This window comes from Anolis sagrei, chromosome 5 (genome assembly GCF_037176765.1).
Source record: "Anolis sagrei isolate rAnoSag1 chromosome 5, rAnoSag1.mat, whole genome shotgun sequence".
NCBI classification, from domain to species: domain Eukaryota; kingdom Metazoa; phylum Chordata; class Lepidosauria; order Squamata; family Dactyloidae; genus Anolis; species Anolis sagrei.
Window position 1 is genome coordinate 132,920,694 of NC_090025.1, and position 23,597 is coordinate 132,944,290.

Sequence of the window (23,597 nt, forward strand, 5' to 3'; positions counted from 1 at the left end):
TTCAGCTCCCCCCCCCCCTCGTGAGTAATGTCCCCTCATCTTTTCTCCTGTGCGCGATATCCCCTCAGCCAGCTAACTTTACCCTGCATGTGATCTCCCCTCAGGCAGCTATGTTCCCCACCATGCATGATGTCCTTTCATCCAGCTATCTTCTCCCCCTCCCCCCAAACACATAATCGTGCAGTGATCCCTGATACAGCTTTCTTCCCCCCATGCACAATATTTCCTCATCCAGGTAGCTTGTCCCACACATACTGCCCTCTCATCCAGCTTTCTTCCCCATGTACAATGGCCCGTCATCCGGCTGTCTTCCCTGTGCATAATGTCCCCTCATCCAGTTTTCTCTCCACATGTGATCTCCTGACATCCAGCTTCCACTGCCCTCACAATCCACTGTCACCCAGCTTTCTCCACCCCTGCACAACATCCCCTCTTCTAGCTTTCTCCTCCCCTCCCCGCATGCAATGTCGTCTCTTCCAGCTCCCCCACATACACACACCTTTATCTACCTGTTCAATGAAAGAAGAATCCAATGAACCCCCTTTAATGTCAATAAAGATTTTCCCAGTCAATTAGAAATGAGATTTCACTAGCCAGCTATACAATGTCATTAAGTGATCTTCACCCAACACAGAACAGAAATAAGCTAAAAGGTATAGCCCTGCCAGTTTCATGCAGCAAAACTAAGACTACTGTATCTAAAAGCTACTAGATTTATTAAGAAGCAAGCATATTTTGGTATTGCCTAAGAGCTCTGATGTACAGAAGCAGTGACACAAATCTTTTATTGTATTTATATACCATGTATGTCAACCACAGTGGGTAAGCATTTTTATGAAATACTTTTTGGGGGAAAGGAATAAACTTTTATACATTAGAGTCCAGCTCCTCAACTGTTTAATCCATAAAAACATATATTTCAGTACAGTCTTTCAAATTTCAGAAAACATGTTGCTGCTTTTAAAGAATGACCTAAATATTAAAATGCAGACAGCCTTAAGATAGACTCCTAGACAACTTTATTTATCAAACTATCTTTGCCACCCTTCAGCAGCAACACAATTCTAAAAATATGGCAACCAAAATTTGTTTGGTTTACACAAAATGAGCAATGTATATACTTCAAAAGCAGAACCAGTTTTTTTTTCTAAAAGTAATGGGACAAGGAAATAAACTGACTATCCCATGATATCTACAGAAAGGAGGGCAAGAAAATAATAAAGAAAGGCACTACCAAAAGAAATCTGCCTTCAGTGCTCTAATCAAAATCCTTCTTCAGCATTACCACATCTTGCAGTTACTTCTAAAGTAAAAAAGATTCAGTTGTTGTAGCAACTATAGCAAATCCAATCATTCATCGCTCCTTTGCATCTAGTTCAACCATCAAAATACAGTCCCTTTATTGTACTTATAAACATAATGAGTGACAGCAATCTATTCCACAGCCCACAAAATTACAGAAGAGGCAGCATCAAGAAAGCAAAACATGCTCAGAAATTTCCTTTTTAAAATAACTGTGACATGCTGACGTGAGCTGCAGTAGGACAACACTCTGCTTAGTGATGGATAGATTCTGTACATCCCAGTTGTTCATTATTCTTAAAAGTAAGTTCTGAAGAAGGTGCTGCAGACTAGTTCCAAAAATTCCAACCATATCATCCTGTGCACATTTTGTTAACCTAGAACTGATAGCCCTACTTCAAGGTAAAAATGTTAACATCTGTCTACACAACATATTAATTGTGGACATATAGACAAATTAAAGAAATCTTCAAACTAGCTCAATTGTTGTTAGTAATGGTAGCAACTGTTGATTTGTGAGTAAATAAAACAAATATTCACTTAAGCTACAGCTGCCACGGTCCTGGTGAGAAGGCCTTGAGTCACAGCAAATGCACTGGCTTATGACTAGTTTAAATTTGTAGCAGCCTTCAAAATACAACAGGAGAGATAGAATAAATGTTACTGCACATCCTAAAATAGCAAGCTCTTAATGCACACACCCCTCCCACACAAATTCTCTATACTTCGTTAGCTCCCTGTCAAAACAATTGAGTATGATATCTGCAGGAGAACAATAGTACAGGTTGCTTGAAACAGTACTTGTAAATCCAACTCAGACCAGTGCATCCTTTTGTACTCTGGACAATCTAGCCCAGTGGTTTCCAACCTTTTTTTGACCAGGGACCACTTTGACCAGGGACCACTCTCCAGCATTAGTACCAAAAGGGCTACAAATCAGTTTTTGGTCTACTTTAGATTTGGTTTGGGGTGCTGATTCAGAAAATTGCACTGGATAAACCACATCAGCTCTAGTTTCTGATAAAGAACATATGCCCTGGTCAGTGATAGGGAAGGAGCAGCAGGCAGCATGAAAGGAGTAAAAATAAATAAAATGAAAAGGAGGCTCGTGGACCAGATTTTCATCCTCATGGCCCAGTAGGTGGTCTGCGGCCCACAGGTTAAGAACCATGGATCTAGTCCATAATATGTTGATACCTGATCTATAGCAGGGGAAATGCCACTCATTTCTCCCATACACAATTACCAATTCATTTACACAGAGACACACTCAATTTCTATCTGCACACTTTTGCTCCTAAGTCTTTCATGCTTTGCACTTGCCCATATGTTCCAAAATAATAATAATCAATTATTTGCTGACACATATTCCACTTCTGGAGACAAAAAGAGCTCTTCCTTTGCCCAAGGAAAGAATTGATGCTGATCCTGGTGCTAAAGATGAAATTGTAGAAGGAAGAACAGCAGTAGCCAGAAATACAACATCATCAACATGACACTCAGCTTCTATTCCCTTTGCCAACCACTCAGTCACAGTAACAGCAGTGAATGTGAAGCGAAGCTCTTTCTTGAGCTGAAGGAAATGTGGAGGAGCTGCTGCTCTTTCTGCACCCTCTTTCCCTGCTTCCTAGATACAGCTAGGATATGGCAAGGGCGGCAGACCAAGAAGCAATCCTGACAGCATAAGTTGCTTATGTCAGCTTTAATTGGAATGAAAGTTTCAAAAACCTTCATACTTTCAAAAAGAAAGCTAGTCTAGCTGAGCATGTTGACAATCTAGCCATTGCATATTCCTTTCTCTTCATACACAAAACCAGGTTAGCTATGCTGGCAGCTACCCACAAGTAAATTTAGGAGGCTCACGGAATGGTCTTTGCTGGGAATGATAGGGGAGTGGGGAAAGAAGCAGCAAGGGACTGGAAAGAAGACCCCAAATAAAATCACATGACAAACAGAAGATGGAAAAGTAGAAGAAAACAAGCAAAGTGCACTCATTGTGTTGCCTTCATGCAGTGGTCCAAATCATAAGGATTTATGCAAACAACAAGATGGGTAACTAAGGCATCTGAGGGTAAAGTTGCAAGCAGGGCACATGGAATGGTTTCTGATCTACCCTGAACCTAAATTCTTGACTTTAGAAGTCTGGCAGTTATCCTTTATCAAAAACGGGCAGACAGTGCAGATTATTATTTTTATCATTTATTTATACAGAGCCATTGATGTACATGCTGCTCTACAGGAAAAATGACCGCAAGAACCAGCTAGCCCTGCCAAACGCATACAGTCTAGTAGATGAAATTAGATCAAAGTTGCAAGCGTCAAACTTTAATTTACAAGATTAGCACTCTTACAGCAGCATTTGGTACTATGTGGAATTCCTAGACAGTTGTTAAATGCATATTAAAAAGGAGAACAGTGCAGACTGGAAGGAACAAGAAACACAGAATCATTGTATCTTAGAGTTAGAATAGCTATATAGTCCAATTTTCAGTCATACAAGAATAAACAACTAAATCACTCTTGAAAGATGTCCATTTAACTTCTATTTAAAGGCTTCCAAAGATAGAGAGTTCAACTTCCCTCAAGGCAATCTATTTTACTGTTGAACAGCTCTTACAGCACCAAATGAAGACAAATCTGTAATATACATGTACTACTTCATGAAAAAAGCAGTAGTCAAAAATAGATGAAATATTCCTATTTGGATTCTAAAATCCTGTTCCATTTCTCTACCAGCCTCATTCTAGTATGGTTTTCATATTTTTTCTGTTTATTTATTCAATTTATATTCATTTTTCTTCCCAAAATGAGAGAAATATCAACTTATGAAAATATTGAACAATATCCAACGTAACATATCACAAGCCCAAATTCTTCTTAAACTTCTTATTCCATACATGACCACTAGGCCCACTTAGAAGACTTTCTTTTGAAACAATTTTATTTAACTTGGATGTCCAATTACACAACATCTATTACATCACTTTGAGACACATGGGCAAGACAATTTCTGCTTGTAAAAACCATACCAATTCTTTTTCATAAAGATTATACTTCTTTATCAGGCCTATAGAACACACCGTTCTGTGGCTACTGTTTGGGTCAACTACCCATCAACTGACTATGTTGTCAAAAATTGACAAAAGGTGCAGACCAAGAACATGTTGAACAATTCTGGCTTCAATTATGCCTTTCTATCAATTTACCAAGAACAGATCTTATGCTAATAGGTTTATAATTTCTGATGTTCCCCTGGAGTCTTTTGTTTTCTCTGGCTATCTTCCAATCATCCAGTACAGAAACCAATTTTAGTGACAAGCAGCATATTTTGCTTAGAAGAACAACATTTTCACATCTGACTTGATAACTTTTAATTTATCTATCTGCCCTACCTTCCATCACTTCTGTATGGTCACAGTTCTATCATAAAGCAGTCTCACATTCTCTTAGCTCAATTTCCTGATTCCAATAGTAACCACGTTGTTATTGCTGATCTCAAGATATTTAAAACTAAGCACTCCAAAAAGAGGGTCTTTCCTCTTTCTCAATCTCTTTTTTCCTTTTCCCCCTATCAATTTCCATTTGTTTGGGCGAGAATTTTTTATATTTCTTATTTCTTTATGTGGGCAGGATTCACATTTTTAATGGAAACCTTGCCTTTTATCGTTTCCTTGACTCGCCTCATTAGCCATAGTGGCATCTTCTTGGATATTTTTCCTCTACTTCTCCTAATCTAAAATATACATTATATCTGAATTCTATTATCTTGGTTTTAAATAACTTCCAAGCATCCTGAAGAGATATTTGCCCTCTTCACACTTACTTTCAACTTACTTTTAACAAAGCCTCTCATCTTTGAAAAGTTTGTTCTTTTGAAGTTAATATGTGACCATGCTGGACATTCTGAGCAAGTAGCTACTCATATTGTATTGAATCTGACACTACTATGGACACTGATCTTAAACTGTTGAACAATGCTAGTGTGGTGCACCAACTCTTGGGCATCAACCAGAATCACCAAAGGTCACCTCTTCTTCAATAATCTCCAAGTGTAATAGTAGTGGGGCACAGTAATGTGTCAAATCTAGAAAAGTCATCTTTTTGTCACAATTTGAATATCCATTTACTCCCAGACGATGTGAGGGTAGGTGAAATCACACATTTCAACATTGGCTGACTGCACAATTTCTTCCCCCATTCCAAAATCACCTAGTACACCTTGATCAGAGAGGTAATACTCATGAGCTGTCCACTTACTTTTCACTCCCCCCCCCCCCCCGGTAGTTAATATTAAACTGCACTGAAGTAGCAAATGATAATAGCATTCCACAAAGGGAAGTGCATGTAAAACTCAGGGAAAATATGTCTTTAAGTCACTATCTAGGAAACACTGCAGTTATGTAAGTGCACAGATTAAATCTATAACTAAACCATCTAGTGTATGTGTGTATATGTGTGTGCATGTGTGTGTGTGTGTGTGTGTGTGTGTATATATATATATATATATATATATATATATATATATATTGAAGGCAGTTAAGATGAATGCCATAATGTATGTAAGCTTTTGAAAGCGTAATTTGTTTCAGTGCCTCCACCTCAATTTTATTTCAGTATTTCTAAATGAACTAATAGCATTCCAGGTTCAGCTGCAATTGAAAATTTTCTCCACTAACAATCATACCTTTGCAGTGACCTGTGTCCTAAATTATTTTCAGTTCACAAAACAGACCTTACATTCTGTAATTTGATTCAGAAAAGATATAAAGACATATTATAGACTTATTCCTAAAACTACCTTGCCCCAATGTTATCCTAGTAAACAATAACACATCACTTCACTATTGTTAAAAAAGTAACTCCAATACACCAGGGAATAATGTAGAAAAGCATTTATCTTAATTTGAGAAGACAAGAAAACAAAAGGTCTAAACATCGGATTACACTTGATTAAACAGAAAGGTTTGGATTTGAACTGTTTTGCACTTAAATCCTAAACAAGGCAATAAACCTTAAAACTATGAACTTTTAAGAAAGTCCCATTCAATGAAATGAGATAACCCTCAAGCAAACATACTTATGACTGAGATGTAAACTGGTTTAAATGTCACTACTTTAGCTTAATCAAATTGTGTGAAATGGCTCAAATCATCCATCATGCTAGAGCTACAAAACCAACTAGAATTATCTATCTAGTCAGCCTAGCACATTACAACCAGTTCTGAAATATATACGTTCCAAGCATATAAGCAAAGTTTGTACATTCCTTATTTACTTCAAAGGAAGTGTCGTTTCAAATTGACACAAAATTTAAATTATAAATAAGTCTGCTTAATATTGAGCATATTATCAGAATAATAAAATAGTAGCTATTCTTCACTGTGGTCAGAAGTATGCATTTGTGCAGACTGCTGCCTTAGTTATGCCCCTGCTTTTGCTGCCACAAACATCCACAGGTAATGCCAGAGTTGCTGTCACCTTCATTGGCTAAAACCGTATCTTACTAACAAATCTGAAATATGCCCCACTGAAATCTATAGGAATTACTTCCAGTACATCTGAGATACATTCCCACATAATTAAATCCCACTGACGTCAGTAATATCTTTAAGCAAATCAGAAGCAAAACACTTCTGAGATTCCTGCATTCACAAGATTTCTGAACTATATATTGACAGACTGTTTGTGCAACACATGGTTATTTACCATATTACCTATGGGGGAAAGTGAACATATCCTGCACCAGAACCTGCACTCCAGGACACTAATTTAATCCTTCTTTAAGAGAAGTATTTAAGGGCAAAACCATAATTACCACTGTTCTTCATAAATGACTTCCACTAAAATTAATGAGCTTTATTTCAAAGTAAATACATTAAGGAAAGCAGTCTACACTGAGGCAGTCCCACAGGTAGTCTATAAATAAAGGAAACAACTACTCCACAACCCAGTTAAATTACAGTACAGTACTTAAATCAATCTAGGAGAAAGGCAGAATATAACTCCAATAAATTAATGCAATGAATAAAATAAGCTTCCTCAAATAAACATTACAGTTCAATGAAGAAATAACACAGGTTATTAGTTTTATACATTATTATTTTTGGAGCGTTTTTGTAAATCTTATATCATCTTTAAAAAAAACCCTCCTCCCTCACTCAAAGGGAATAGGATATCATCCCAATACTAGCAAATAATAATATTTTGCTCAATGCATTTTCTTTAGCGATTTTGCTGCAAGTGCCTCTAGTAAGGTGTGTCAGAAGGGATACAAGCAGAGTTTTCTTCTTTTATATACAAAAATCCTCGATGGATAAAGCTTACTATTCCAAGATCTATACTGTTTCAATAAACTGCAACATTGTTTAAAATATTCATATTAGATACTAAATAAATATTCAACTGTTTTGTTTTGTGTGCTACAGTCTTATTCCAGTGTATCTATGTATGTTTAAATATATCTAATGTGAATCCCCATTTTCCTGTCTTCCAAAATTTATGATTTTTTTCCTAGACTAAATTTTCAAAAGATCCATTGCAATTCTAAAATTATAACTTTGGCAACAACTTCGGGGTTACAGACTTCACTGTGTATAAGTATACTACCAAGACTGTACAACAACTATTTCCTATCATGGGTTTCATAACTCATAATCAAGTGAGTATAGGAATTGAATATTTACCTTTATAACAAGGATTCATATATTATTTAACCTTATGAACAGAACTATTTTATTCTATACATTCTTCACAGGTTTGAGTTATCCAACAGAGAACAAAAGAAGAAGCAAAATACTTTTCATGCAATATCTGAACCATTTCTCACAATCCTTGGAACATTTATCCAACCACTGTTCCCACATTGCTACAACTTATATGGCCAACTGAAATAAGTAGAGAAACAGAATTTATTTCCTTCAAAGAATTTTGGATCCAGAAAGGAAAAAGGACAAAGATGTGTCATGAATTACTTTTACAACCTAACCCGAAACTCCTGCACGAGGAAATGGCCAACACTTCTAAGTAAGTGAGGGGGGAATGGCACCTTTGGCTGACATCCTATTAACACTTCCACATTGTGGGACTTGCTTCAGGATTGCAATGTTAGATTACCTTTTTGGCAATTTTTGCAAAGAACAAAGATGTCTGGAACTAAAATATCTCCTTCCTCTCATCAACTGGTTATGTCATTTTACTATTTCCTAGAAAGGCTCTACTGTGCTTTCTCTTCTTCAGTTCAGCAAATGCACAGCAAGTGGTGGATAGCTATTCTAGGAACTTTCCCCTAAACCTCAATTACCTTCTTCCTCACTAAGTGTCACTATCTGTAACACTATTCCAACCTGTGAGACTTCCTGTCAAACCTGATGCCACAAGCCCATTGTTTCCTTCCAAGAAAAGGAGCCAATGAAAGTAGTGAACAGCTTCCTTCAAAGCAAAGCCTGCCATGCAGTGTTTAAGTCTAATTAAGTCTGATCAAATCATAGAATTGAAAGAGACCACAAGGGAAAGATTACTCAGAAAAGGAACCTGCATTAATGAGCATGTTTAATTTCACCTGGGCATCTGATCTATCTTTCTTTATTTCTTTCATACCAAATGAATAGTTTTTGTTTCATTTTTTTATACCTGGGCAACCCCTCAAACACCTGAGCAAAGGGCAGCTAGAATTTTATTTTCCTTCTTCTCCATTCTCCACTCCATAAACAAAGCCTATCTTGCCTCAGAGCCATTTCCCCACTCTTTCTCAAAAGCTCTGGAAATTAAACTTTCACAACTTTCTTCTACTTGAATTTCAAGAGGTAAAATTCAAGAGAAGGCTCCCCATAAAAAAAAAAAACCTAGGAAGCACGCCTGGGGAGTTGCAGATAGGTCTGCTTCCATTATTTATTCATCTATTGTTTTAGGCTAACATTCTCTATTGTTATGGTTCAAGGTTAACCCTCTCTGGCAAGGCAATCAAAAGGGCCTGTGAAGGAGGTGGGGAAAACGGGTGTCTGGAGACTAAACAAACAGCAGCAAACACATACACACCAAAGAGTACATAAATGCAGTGATCCAGAAGGGCATCCACACTATAGAAATAAGGCAGTTTAACACCATATTCATCAATATGCCTCAGTGTTATGGAAGAATGGGAGTTGTGGTTTTAAACTGTCCTTAGCCACCCCTGCCAAAGAGTGCTAGTGCCTCACCAAACTACAAACCCCAGGATGCCATAGCATTGAGCCAGTGCAATTCAGGTGGTGTCAAATTGCATTTATTCAGTGATTCCCAAACTTCCATCCTCCATGTGCTTTTGACTCCAACTCCCATAAGCCTCAGTTGCCTTGGCCAATGATCACAGGTTCTGGAACTAAAGTCCAAAACACCTGGAAGATCAAAGTTTGGGAAACAGGCTAGAAAGGATGGAAAACAAAACAACCTCCTCTTCCTCCAAGTACACATGCAGTTTATTGGGGGGGGGGGTCAACTGGAGGGCCAGAGGATGGCTGAATAGGCCCAAAGTTCAGTAATAGGTCCTCTCTTTCTCTTTCCAACCCTCCCTTTCCCCTTCCTCCTGCTTCACAGAGCCTCGGTGTGGAGAGGGTCCGACTGGATGCTCTCCAAAGGCAGGTCCATATGCAATTTGAGGGTGGGGGAGTCAACGGGAAAGCCAGAGCTGGTTGAATGCGGCCCAATGTCAGTGATAGGCCGTTTTCTTTCTCTTTCTCTCTCACCCACCCACTCACCCAGTCTCTCTCCTCTTCCCGCCCCCTTTCCCCTCCCTCTTACTCCAGAAGGCCCGACTGGATGCTCTCCAAAGGACACAGTCCAGAGAGCGAAAGAGCGCCCACTCCGGCTTCTCATCCTTGGCAGGAAAGTGTAGCACACAACAACAACAACAACAACAACAACAACAACAACAACAACAACAACAAGAGAAGCAGCAACCATCCCAAACGTCACCCCGAACTTTGTTCTGCTTGGAAATAAAAGTCACCCTGTCTACAGGCGGAGGGGCATGGACAAATCACTTCACCCTCAATGCATTTCCTGGGAAGAGAAGTGGGAGGGGGGTCCGAATCCAGAACGCGATGTCTTTGGGATGATCACACTCCTCCCCCCCCCCTCCTGTCCCTTACAAAACCCAACGTGCCCAAGTTGCCTCCTCTCCAGGCTTTGCCTTGAAAACAAAAGCTCCGAGCCCGAGAGAGAGACACATGCCTATCTAAATTCATTCCCCTTTAAAGGGAATGGGGTAGCCCGAAGGAAAAGATGGGGAGGAGGGGGGGAGGTTGTCTGAGGAGAGCGTTTGCCACCTGCCAAGAGCAAGCCGTGACACATGTCACTGCGGGGTGGGGGAGGGGGGGACGGGCATCTCCCTCTCCTTTGCAAACTTTCTCGCCGTGGAGGGGGAAGGGATCGGAGCCGAAGCCCGGAGTTCAGGGGGTGGGAGGAGAGGGAGGGAGGGAGGAGGAAGGAGGGCTTCTGAGGAAAGAAGGGGGAATGGGGTGGGGGGGACTTACCCCGGCGAGCGCGCGCTGTCTGGAGTCCCGAGGAGATGACAAGAAATGAGGAGAGAGAGAGAGAGAGAGAGAGCAAGGGAGGCAGGCGGAGGGTTCTCCTTGGCGCGAGAAAAGTGTTTGGCTGCAAGAGGAGGAGGGGGAGGAGGAGGAGGCAGAAAGAGTGGGAGGGGAAAACAACAAACGCCCCAAAGAGAGAAGGGGGGGGAGAGAGAGAGAGAGCGGAGTGGGATGGCTCTTCCTCCTCCTGCCCCTTCGCGGCCTGGCGAGCAGCCGGCAAAAGGAGCCACCAAAGCAGGAGAGGCAGCTGCTCTGCGTTCTCGCCTCGGCTTCTCCTCTTCCTCCTCCTCCTCCCTCTGGGCGTGTGGCTGCTTCTTGAATGGAGCCTGCAGCTGCCTGCCTCCCTCCCTCTATGTCTCGTGTGTGTGAATTTACAATAAAGTGTGGCACGCGGTGGAGAGACACAAACACACACACACACACACTTCAGGGGAACGGGCAAGTTGCCTCACTGCCTGGCAAGGAGGGGAGGATGGCGCCTCGCGCGCCCCCCTCCAAGTTGCGGGGCCGGGCCTCGAGCGCCCACTCCCTCCTCTGCTTCCCTGCCGGCGGGGAGGCGCGGACGGGGGCGGCTCAATTCGGAGTCGCGCCCGGCTCCTTGACGTCAGGTCCACCTGCTGGGGAAACAAACCCGGCGCGGAGTTGTTTCTCCTCCTCCTCCTCCGCCTCCTCCCTCTCCCGCCCTGTTCCTCACAAACCACTTTGGCGAAGGGAGAGGAGAACACAAAAGCCTCGTGTTGAAATCGTACCTCGGGCCCCGCCGGTTTCGAAACGGGGCTTTGTTTTCTCCTTCTTTACTTCCGCCAGGGTTAAGCCTTCTAGGAAAGGGGGAGGGGGAGGAAATGGAGTTTGGGCCGCGCTTTTCAGAGTTGGGCTCAAGAGCGCGCTCTTTGACCCACTGAGGGCCCTTCCACACAGCCATATAATCCAAAAATATCAAGGCAGAATAACCTACAATGTCTGCTTTGAACTCTTAGGCACCTTCCGCACAGCTGAATAACCCCCCCCCCCCCCCATTTTCTACTTTGAACTGGGATGGAAGCGTGGACTCAGATATCCAAGTTCAAAACAGATATTGTGGGTTTTTCTGCCTTGATATTCTGGTGGCCCTTCCACACAGCCCTTACCCAAAATATCAAGGCAGAATATCCCACAGTATCTGCTTTGAACTGGGTTAGCTGAGTCCACACTGCCATATATCCCAGTTCAAAGCAGTTAATGTGGGATTTTCTGCCTTGATATTCTGGGATATAGGGCTGTGTGGAAGGGCCCAGTTCAATGTGGATTTTATACAGCTTTGTGGAAGGGGCCTCGGTTTCTGGCGCTCCTTGCCTTCCTCTGGCTCCTTTCACTTCACCCAGGGGCACATTTATACTGTCCAGTGGATGCAGTTTGGGGGGCCTTCCACACAGCCCTATATCCCAGAATATCAAGGCAGAAAATCCCACATAATCTGAGTGTGGACTCTGATAACCCAGTTCAAAGCAGATATTGTGGGATTTTCTGCCTTGAATATTCTGGGATATAGGGCTGTGTGGAAGGGCCCCGAGACTGCTTGAACTGCCTTGCTTCAGTGCTATAAAGCCTAAGCTTTGTGGTTTAGCGCACTCTTTGGCAGAGAAGACTTGGGGCCCTTCCACACAGCCATTGTTGTTGTTCATTCGTTCAGTCGTTTCAGACTCTTCGTGACCTCATGGGCCAACCCACGCCAGAGCTCCCTGTCGGCCGTCACCACCCCCAGCTCCTTCAAGGTCAGTCCAGTCACTTCAAGTACGCCATCCATCCATCTTGCCCTTGGTCGGCCTCTCTTCCTTTTTCTTTCCACTTTCCCCAACATCATTGTCTTCTCTAAGCTTTCCTGTCTCCTCATGATGTGGCCAAAGTACTTCAACTTTGTCTCTACTATCCTTCCCTCCAATGATCAATCGGGCTTTATTTCCTGAAGTATGGACTGGCTGGATCTTCTGGCGGTCCAAGGCACTCTCAGAACTTTCCTCCAGCACCACAGTTCAAAAGCATCTATCTTCCTTCGCTCAGCCTTCCCTATAACCCAGCCATATATAATCCAGAATATCAAGGGAGAAAAATCCCACAATACCTGCTTTGAACTGGGTTATCTGAGTCCACACTGCCATATCTTCCTGTTTAAAGCAGATATTGTGGGATTTTATTCAGCTGTGTGGTAGGGGCCCCAGTTCCATAGCAATGAGCCGCGACAGTTTCAAGGGGTGCCAAACAGCATTCATTCTGCCTTGTAGACGCGGCCATTCTCCAACTCGAGCACCCCACTTTGGGCTTCTATCCCGGCCATCTTTTGGGGAGGGAGACCCAAAGCAGCGAGCAAAGATGGGGTGGGAGAGTTCACACGTGGTGAAAAGGAAACACGAGTCCACTTGGAAAGAAAAGCCTTGAGCGGGCAGGCGGGGCTGCTGCTGAATTCTCCCCTCCCTCAGGGCTGGGAATGACGCCTTGAGCCGAAAAGGCGAAGAAGTTGGTCCCACTCTTTTGGGGGCGGGAGGGGGAGGGGGCTTCTGTCTCCCCCCGCCCACACAGCCGAATACAATCCCACATGATCTGCTTTGAGCTGGGGTATATGGCAGTGTGGGCTCAGATAACCCAGTTCAAAGCAGATATTGTGGTATTTTCTGCCTTGGTATCCTGGGTTATATGACTGTGTGGAAGGGCACTAAGTTTTATACCACCTATAGTGGTTGTTCTGGTCTTTAGTGCGGTTGCCATTCTCAGGCGTTTTCTGGGCCAAATTTGAGCGGGGGGGGGGGGTTCTTTGCCGCCTTCTGAAGCTGAGAGAGAGTGACTTGCTCCAGGTGACATTCTCAAGTGGGGATGCCAACCCTGCTCTCAGGGCCCTTCCAGACATCCATATAACCCAGAATATCAAGGCAGAACATCCCACAATATCTGCTTTGAACTGGACTATCTAAGACCACACTCAGATAATGTGGGATATTCCGGGATACAGGGCCGTGTGGAAGGGATATCTGAGTCCACACTACCATATATTCCAATTCAAAGCAGATAATGTGGGGTTTTATTCAGATGTGTGGAAAGGGCCTCAGACACAAAACATCTCTACCTTTTGACTGAGGGGAAAACCCATTGGGTTCCCTCAGTCCATTCATCCCTGCCTGTTTTGTGATGATGGAGAGAAGGGTACACATTGCACATGCTCAGGAGCCTTGAAACGGTCCGCAGGAGGTTCCCCTTCCACGCGGCTGTATTAAATCCACCTTGAACTGGATTATGTGGCAGTGTGGACTCAGATAATCCAGTTCAAATAAGCTATTGTACATGCTCTGCCTTGATCAACCCGTCTCACTTTTCTTTGGACTTGGCAGCTGCCTTTTTCTCTCTCCTTGAGTTTCAGGCGGGAAAAAAAGAGCGTCCGATTCGAAACCGCTTTTGCCACAGCGACTTGGTTGGACTCTCTATTCGTAATATAATGGGGAGGGAGAGACGGGGAAAGGGTATTTTCTTCGCTTGAAGGGATCTCATGATTTGATCCAGAACCAGCATAATCTTGAGGGACATCTGAAACTACTTTTGCAAAACACACTGTAAGGAAGAACCTATGGAGCTAGCCTGGGCAAACTTGGACCGTCCAGGTGTTTTGGACTTCAACTCCCACAATTCCTAACAGCCTCAGGTCCCTTCCTTTTCCCCCTCAGCCGCTTAAGGGGGAAAAGGAAGGGGCTTGAGGCTGTTAGGAATTGTGGGAGTTGAAGTCCAAAACATCTGGACGCCCCAAGTTTGCCTATGCCTGCTCTGGAGTCACGAGGAACTTTGAAAGCGACGGAAAATTGTAACTTTTTGAATGCCCCGGGTTACAACCTTCACATATCAACCACCCGCGGAAAGAATAGAACCCCAGTCGGTACAAATCCAGGCGCCTTGACTCGGGTGGCCATGACTAAAAGCCGCGAAATTAGATCCCGGTGTCCAGTTCCTAATAGAGAATGAATCCACTTTAAACCCGGTTTCTGCCTCCTGCAAAATTCTGGTGTTTGTAGTTTAGGGAGGAGAATTTAACAGCCTCACTAAACTACAAACCCCAGAATTCTGCAGAAGGAAGAAACCGGGGTTAAAGCGGATTTATTCTCTAGTGTGGTGAAGCAGCCCGGATTTTTGTTGTGCCACTTTGCCACAAATCTCGCCACATGACTCTTGTCCAAAAAAAATAAAATGGCAGAAATACCTGTTTGGCTGTTTTTTATGAACTTTATTTAAGTTATTTTAAGAGTAAGCGATGGTCTAAAAACAGAACCCAAAGGAAAACATTGGGTTTGGCTGTATTGATATAGAAAGTTAACTATCGCAAGAAAAGCTGGAACTCTTTAAAACTTTCTGTATTTCTTTTCCCCTCCAAAGATAGTCAAGTTTCCGCCGGGAGGGGGAAACCAAATCAGGTAAAACAACAACATCGCGGCTTCCTGAGAAACTTTCAAATTGATTTCGCTGAGATGGGAGACGGAAGGCGTTTGCTTTCGGGAAAGAAGGCGCAAAGAATTGGGATCCGCCACACATTCTCTCCCGTCTCTTCTCTCCTTGTAAATCTGGAGAGATCTGGGCAGGATAAGCAGCAGCAGCAGACCGGATCCGAGCCCCCGCCTCCCTCTTATTCTCCTGAATGGGAGAGAAGGGGAAGGCACGCGGGAGGCGCCAGGTTTTGGTGGCAGCCCTGGGCTCGCGCTCGCTCGCTCTCTCTCTCTTTCCCCTCCAGAGTCCCCAACTCTCCGCCAATGGGCGCTGGGCAAGTTCGCGAGGTGAAAGTTCAGCCCGAGGGCGCGCGCACCCGGGGCTATTATCATGGACTGCCTCGGGCGCCCAGGGCTTGGAGATTGGGGAGGGGGGGGGGGGGGGAGGAAGCGTAAAACATCTCCATTGGCGTCTCCAAATTCCCTTTCTCATTTTGTATTTTAGCCTTACCTTCTCCTGCTCGGCTGGCACGAATAGTGCTCACAAACCCCCGACGGTTGATAACGCCCCGATTCTGGAAAGTCAGCCCCAATCATTCCAACTACTTATATGTGTGGGGGTTTTAAATAAAAGTTTTCCTTAAGGTTTGGTTCATACCCTTTCCTTAAGTTTGTCCGCTAATCTCTCTCTCTCTATATGTGTGTGTGAATGGGGGGGGGGGGGGCGATACCTAGCCTTCCTCTTACCAAAGAGATCTACCAAATCTCATATTTCCTTAAGGTTTGGTTTAACCTAAGGTTTGGTTCATACTCTTTCCTTAAGTTTGTCCGCTAGACACACTCTCTCTTCCCCCCCCCCCTCTCTCTCTCGCTCGCTCGCTCGCTCTCTCTCCCTCCCCTTCTCTCTCTCTCTATATATATGGTAGCTAGGCATCCCCCCATATATATATATATATATAGAGAGAGAGAGAGAGATGGGGGGATGCCTAGCCTTCCTCTTACCAAAGCGATCTACCAAATCTCATCATTCTTTAACGTTTAGGTTTAACCTTAAGGAAAGATGAGATTTGGTGGATCGCTTTGGTAAGAGGAAGTCTAGCCCCCCCCCCCCCCCCTACACATACACACAGAGAGAGAGAGTCTGGCGGACAAACTTAAGTAAAGATGTTTACTCACATAGCCATACAGCCCAGGAAACTCACAGCAACCCGTGTTTACTCACAACACAGGTTCGTCTTCTTAGAGGGGAAAAAATAAGTTCTACATTGGATCAGGAAAGCTCCCCAAGTGCTTAATGAAAGAGGGAAAAGTCAGGAAACAAAGGAGCGTGTAGATGACTGGGGGAAAGAAGGCTGTAAACAAACAAACAAACAAGAAGTGGGTTGCTGCGAGGTTTCCGAGCTGTATGCCCATGTTTCAGAAGCATTTTCTCCTGACGTTTCGCCCACATCTATGGCAGGCATCCTCAGAGGTTGTGAGGTCAGGAGAAACGTCAGGAGAGAATGCTTCTGGAACATGGCCGTACAGCCCGGAAAACTCAACAACCCAGTGATTCCGGGCATGAAAGTCTTCGACAATAAACAGGAAGTGGGTTCCTGTGAGTTTTCCGAGCTGTATGGCCATGTTTAAGAAGCATTCTCTCCTGACGTTTCGCCCACATCTGTGACAGGCACCCTAAGAGGTTGTGTGGTCTGTTGGAAACAAGGCAAGTGAGGTTTATATATCTGTGGAATGTCCACAGTGGGAGAAAAAAAACCTCTTGTCTGTTGGAGGCAAGTGTGAATGTTGCAATTGAGCACGTTGATCAGCATTTAATAGCCTTGCAGCCTCAAGACTTGGCTGCTTCCTGCCTGGAGGGATCCTTTGTTGGGAGGTATTAGCTGGCCCTGATGATTTTCTGTCTGGAACCCCCCTGTTTTCTGAGTGTTGCTCTTTCTTGACTGTTCTCATTTTAGAGGTTTTTAATACTGGTGGCCATATTTTGTTCATTTTCATGGTTTCCTCCTTTCTGTTGAAATTGTCCACATGCTGCCTGCCATAGAAGTGGGCGAAACGTCAGGAGTGAATGCTTCTGGATATGGAACATGGCCATACAGCCTGGGAAAACACACAGCAACCCAGTCATTCCGGTTTGTTGCCTTCGACAACAAACCGGAAGTGCTTTGGCAACCTTCTATAGGCTATATATCACGATAAGCAAACGTTGCTGACTTAGAACTTGCAGTCTTTACCAAGTTCCTAAATGTATTTTACTTTCACCAAAGTGAAGTGTTTGTTTCCGAGTTTAAAAAAAATGTGAAGGTTTTGCGGTTGGTTCCTTTCAAAAAGATCCCCTTGCTTCTTTTAATGGTCTTAGTTGGGATTTAGGAGGGAAAGGGGTTGCCTCGATGGCGAGAAAGAAGGGATTGGAGAAAGAAGGGAGAACGAAAACTCGGGGTCTGAGCAGAGCCGAGGCGCCTCCAGGCCACTCTGGAGACCCTGCCAACGAAAGAATTCGAGGCAGCCTCTCGCCACCGAGGCCAGGGGAAAGCGGCCAGGCAGACAGGGGCTTCCCCTTTCCCCCTCCCCAAAAAGCCACACTTCCCAACCAGAGAAGCCCGGCTTCAAGGAGTCTTCTCGCCAAGGAGTCTTCTCGCCACAGAAGAGCTGAATCGTTCAGCCGTGAAGGAAACTAACAGACGCTGTAGTTGAGAAGACCTTAAAGCAAGCATGGGTAAACTTGGGCCCTCCGGGTGTTTTGGACTCCAACTCCCACCATTCCTGACATCCTCAGGCCCTTTCCTTTTCCCCCTCAGCCGCTTAAGCGGCTGAGGGGGAAAAGGAAGGGGCCTGAGGCTGTTAGGAATGGTGGGAGTTGGAGTCCAAAACACCCGGAGGGCCCAAGTTTGCCCATGCCTGCCTGAAAGTGAACCTGCCTCTCTCCATTTCAAACCCAGGTCCCATATCTCTCTCTTTCTCTTCTTTGGAGCTCTTCTACTCTTGAGTTTCGACTGCCTTTTGTTTCAAAGGCGGTGTAAACTCTCAACCCCTCTCTCTAGTCTGAGCTCGCCTTGTGTTCAAGAGAGATCCACACCTTTGAAAGGTCTCCCCATCTTTGTCTTTCTGGGACCGAAATGAAGCTCCCGATCCTCCCCTCCGCGCCTTTCCACCAGAGTAAGTTTCTCGGGAAACCTTGCAACTTTTCCTCGAGTTTACCGCTCTCTTGCGCGGAGTGTTTGGGCTATAAGTCTTGACAATGTGCATTTCGAGATAAAACTTATTTTTCTATCTGCAATTTGTGTTGCTAAAATAAAACATAAGGTGGTTTAACTAAGGATTAAACTCCCCCCCCCCCCCCCCAAAAGGCATCCTGGTCTCTCTCTCTCTCTCTCTCTCTCTCTCTCTCTTCCCAACCCCTTTGCTTTGCTGCTTGTTTGGGGCTTGGGATCCGAATTGTATTCTATTTCCCGCTTCAAACGAGACACTTTTCAAAGGTCCCCTTTTAATTAATTGAGTGTATTCCTTCTCTTTGCGGCTGGCAGTTCTGGGCGTAGATCAGATTGCCGTTTCCCATTATGGTTGTTTGCAAAGGGAAAGAAGAAAACAATCAACAGCCTGTTCTTCAGAAGGAGATTATTTCCTCCACATACACACACACTTGTTTTCCTACCCCCCTCCCTCCTTCCCTTCATTGTTAACAGACAGTTCGGGAAGAGAAGAACAAGGATGGGTTTTAAAAAGTGAAATCCAGTCAAGGGGAGAAGCAGCTTTCTAGCAACAGCAAAGGAGTGACCCAATCGGTGGAGTTACACCACCATCTGTCGTTAAGCTTCGGGACTACAAAACTCGGGCCTCCTAGTAATAAATCTCAAGGCGAGCTGGCAACTAAGTCCCCATCTTGTGTTTCTAGCAATCAGGCTCAGTTTCAGGCGCCACTCTCCAGCAGTGTGGACACAACAGCCGCCTGGCACTGTTTCACTTGGCGCAGGACCCAAGCTGCTCCTCCTTTGCGCGGCTGGATTTTGGACAATCTCTTTCCTCAGCTAATAAACACCTTCCAGCTTCAACACTGCCTGGGAGCTCAACTAGTTGGTTATGTAGCATTCAACCACCTGGCCTCTGGGTTGTTCCAAGAGGAGACCGTGAAGGGACAAGAAATACACAGAGGCACCAATGCTCCGGTCCCTAGGTCCTGTTGAGCTCACCTAAATCTCTGGCTGTTGCTGGAAAAGCTGTCCAACCTGTCATTAAAGGGTCAGCCAGTTTGGAAGGAAAAACACCAACTCTTTAATTCAAGTAGCATGGGTCCTTGTGTTTTCCGGCTGTATGGCCATGTTCCCAAAGCTTTCCCTGCATCTATGGCAGGCATCCTCAGAGGTTGTGAGATGTATGTGAAACTAGGAAAATGGGGTTTATATATCTGTGGAATGTCCAGGGTGGGAGAAAGAACTCTTGTCTGTTGGAGATGGGTGTGAATGTTTCAATTGGGCATCTTGATCAGCATTTAATGGCCTAGCAGTTTCAAGGCCTGGCTTTGTACTGCCTGAGGGTATCCTTTGTTGGGAGGTGAATAGCTGGCCCTGATTATTTCTTGTCTGGAATTCAGGAACATGGCCATACAGCCCCGAAAATTCACAACAGACCAGTGATTCCGACCATGAAAGCCTTTGAGAATTCAAGTAGCATGTTTGGAGAGTCAGGCATATCCTGGGCTGGGTTCAGTCTTGTTTCATGTCACTAGAATTTAAAAGCATACACATAAGCTTTCACACACCAAGTCTACTTCCTCAGTTGCATCTTGTTCCCATCCTGTTCTAAACGAAACCCTAAATCAGTGGTTCCCAACCTGTGGTCCATGGACCACCAGTGGTCCACAAGAACTAAAATATGGTCTGTGGCCTCACAGTTACCACACCATTGCAGTGAGAGTGACTGGTCTCACAAAACCCTCTTACAGTGCCAAGGCTTATTAAATATGGTTTTCTGTAGACGAGCAGAAACTAGAACTGATGTAGTCTATCCAATGCAGTTTTCTGAATCAACACCCCCAAATCAAGAAAAAGTTTTCTAAGATCTACAGAGACACTTGCTGGAACACCTCAGCAAGCAAGAGTCCAAAAGTGGCAAGCTCAAACCCAGAACCCCAATCAATGGCTGATATCAAATGAGAGACTCCCTCCTGGGCACACAGAAAACTGGGCGACTTGGAAGGTGCTGAACAGACCGCACTCTGGCACCACGAGATGCAGAGCCAATCTTAAGAAATGGGGCTACAAAGTGGAATCCACAACATGCCATGCGAGTGTGGAGAAGAGCAAACCACAGACCACCTGCTGCAATGCAACCTGAGCCCAGCTACATGCACAATGGAGGACCTTCTTGCAGCAACACCAGAGGCACTCCAAGTTGCCAGCTACTGGTCAAAGGACATTTAATAGAATACCAAGTCTGCAAACTTTGTGTTTTGTTTGTTTGTCTGTTTTTTAATGCAATACAACTGTTTTGGTTCGCTCCTGACATGATAAATAAATAACCCCCAAATAACCAAGCTGAATCTAAAGCTGACCAAAAACTGATTCGTAACTCTTTTGGTAGTAATGTTGGAAAGTGGTCCCTTGTCAAAGTGGTCCCTGGTAAAAAAAAAAAAAAAAAAAAAAAAAAACGACACCCAGAATCACCAATGGTTCCTGGGTTGCATTTGATGAAGTACACTCAGGCTACAAAATCGTATGCTACTAACTTCATTCTTGTAGTAAATCTCTAAAATGCTATAAGATCTCTTTGCATACTTTCATGTCACTAGTATCTTTTGAACAAAATCTGGAAATGTCATCCTGAAAGATTATTAGGCCAACTACTTGGTATGGTCTGGACTGGGAGAAATCCATGGATGGCTTAAGCCAGAGTTTCTCAAACTGCTCCTCCAGATGTTTTGGACTTCAACTCCCACAATTCCAAACAGCTGGTAAAATAGCTGGGATTTCTGGGAGTTGAAGTCCAAAACACCTGCAGGAGCACAGTTTGAGAAACACCGACTTAAGCAATTCTCTTATATAGCTTAATGATAGTTTGGTATTCAATAGCCACAAAGAATGTAGTGGTACCTAAAAGACTGTAGTGGACTAACCATGGAAGATGCCAGTGTGCTAAAGACCATGAAAGCTTATGCCGAATCGAATTTGCTAACCTTAAATGTGCTGCTAGACTCAGGGGCTTTAATTCAATGGTTAATCCCAGCTAGTCCCATTGACACTGATAGCTGCCTTTAGGGTATTGTTGCTGACTATCATGACTATCCCACCTGAAAAAAATGTATTCTGTGTAACCTTTTCAGTTTCCCAAAAAGATCGCCTCTCTTGATCTCCAAGTTTTCCCTCTCCATGAGTTTATGTGTTGTCCAGTATCAACTTTCTTTTGGCAACTTGCTGGAGTTAAACATGTTGCAAATTGGTGATATCCCCATTGTGGACCAAAATGAACATGGCAACATTGCTGGTAGTAGGCCTGTGTATTTAAAATAGGACTTCCCCAATCAAATTGAAAGGAAGTATATTGACAACAAAAAGGGCTTGAGAAATTCAAAACCCCTATTAATAATAATAATACACTTTATTTATATTCTGCCCTTCTCCCTTAGGGGACTCAGAGTGGATTACAACATTTTACAAACATAGGCAAACATTCAATGCCTTTACAAATTATAAACAATGGGACAAACACAAAGGCAGAGGTTTCTCCTTTTTCATTTCTGGCTTCTGGAGGCAGTGCTCATCTCTGGCTTTGGGAGGTGCTTTCCTCCATTTTTGAGCCAAGAAGCCTGTGTTGTCGTCCCCTGATTGTATGGCTGGCAAGATTGCTTGAAGCGTTTCCCACCGAAGTGGTGCCAATTTATGTACTCACACATTACATGTTTTCAAACTTAGGTTGGCAGGAACTGGAACTGACAAATGGGAGCTCACCCTGTCTCACAGATCAAACTGCCTACCTTCAGGTCAATAGTTCAGCAGCACAAGGGTTTAACACATTGCTCCATCAAGGCTCCATTATATAGTTTAATGCCATACTTGGATTCTTCTTCCCAAATATACCATCTGTCCTTCTACCCTACTCCCCGTTTTTCTCATTTTGCACTTACACACACAAAACTGGTTCAGAGATATTTGGGGTTCTTGAAATTCTTTCCTTTCCTATCTGTAATCAGAAGTTTTTTCTCATCTCATGCCACCCACAAACTTCTTGAGCATTTTTCTATAAATCTGTTCTCTAATATGGGAAATAAACTTACTTGAGCAAGAAAGTTAAACAACAAGGATGAAATGATACCATAAGTTGGAAATGACCTTGAGGCACACAACAACAAGCATTCTGCATGTTCTTCTATCTAGCCTACCTTCTACCAAAAGCAACCTTCTCTCAAAGGCAATTTGCTAACAAGGGGTGATATGAAAAATGTCAGCAGATGTAATTGCCTCTTTCTCTTTCTTTGGGGTACTTATTTTTTTCTCTTCCAACCTCTGTGGATTGTCAAGGGCAAATGCTATATAAAATTAGCCCAGGGACTACAAAAGGCTACAGGGCCACATTGCACCAGTTTAAAATTTAGTTAAGGAACTGCTTCTGCCATGCCTTATGTAGACAACACGCTTCAATACTTATTTGCTCTTCATTGTGAATAGATTGGAACTATTCTGGGACTTGCAGTAATGGGTACAGTTTTCTGAATGGTTTATTTGTAACAGAAAGAAACAAAACTAAAAGAATCCTAGAGTTATTTCTCTGTTTTCTAATTCTAAAATGAGAATAATATAAACCTTTCAAGTCAATAAAAGGCAAGTAAAAGAAAGTTCACCAAGCCGATTTAAAGATCTCCAATATGAGACTAACTCTGAAGGAAATCCTACTAAATTCAATGATGCTTACTCACTGGTAACTGAACTAAACATACCCACCCCAAAAAGCCAGTCCCATTAATGTCATTGGGACTTATTTTCAGGTAATCCTGCTTAAAGTAAATGGCATAAGTGCCCTTCTGCTTCAAAAACACTACTTTGAGATATTTGTAGACTTTATTTTTTGTAGTTACACTATATATGGGCACACTCTAAATATGTTTACAGAGAAGTTAGTCCCAAAGCAGTTTGACTATGTAATATATTCAAATTAGTTTGTATTTTGTGTGGTTGCAACATTTCCCTAGATTGTTTCACATCCATTTTCCATGGCAAACATTTAGTGCCATACATATAAGCATACATTATTTGGTTTTCTCTTTCATATGATTTGTCTTCTAAATAATATTTAATGTACATTAATACAG

The 23,597-nt window shown here is 43.4% G+C and overlaps 1 protein-coding gene across 6 annotated transcripts in view; it reads right to left on the reverse strand.

Annotated features, from left to right (window-relative positions):
* Nucleotides 1-11,379, reverse strand: part of FOXP2 (forkhead box P2) — a 402,068-nt gene extending 390,689 nt beyond the window's left edge. For 3 of the 6 annotated variants that reach the window (XM_067469068.1, XM_067469057.1, XM_067469056.1), the window contains exon 1: nucleotides 10,812-11,379. The gene's annotated coding sequence lies outside the window, so the exon portion shown is untranslated. The remainder of the gene's footprint in view (nucleotides 1-10,811) is intronic. The other 3 variants (XM_067469069.1, XM_067469055.1, XM_067469070.1) reach the window with 2 other exon arrangements.
* Nucleotides 11,380-23,597: the final 12,218 nt, after the last annotated feature.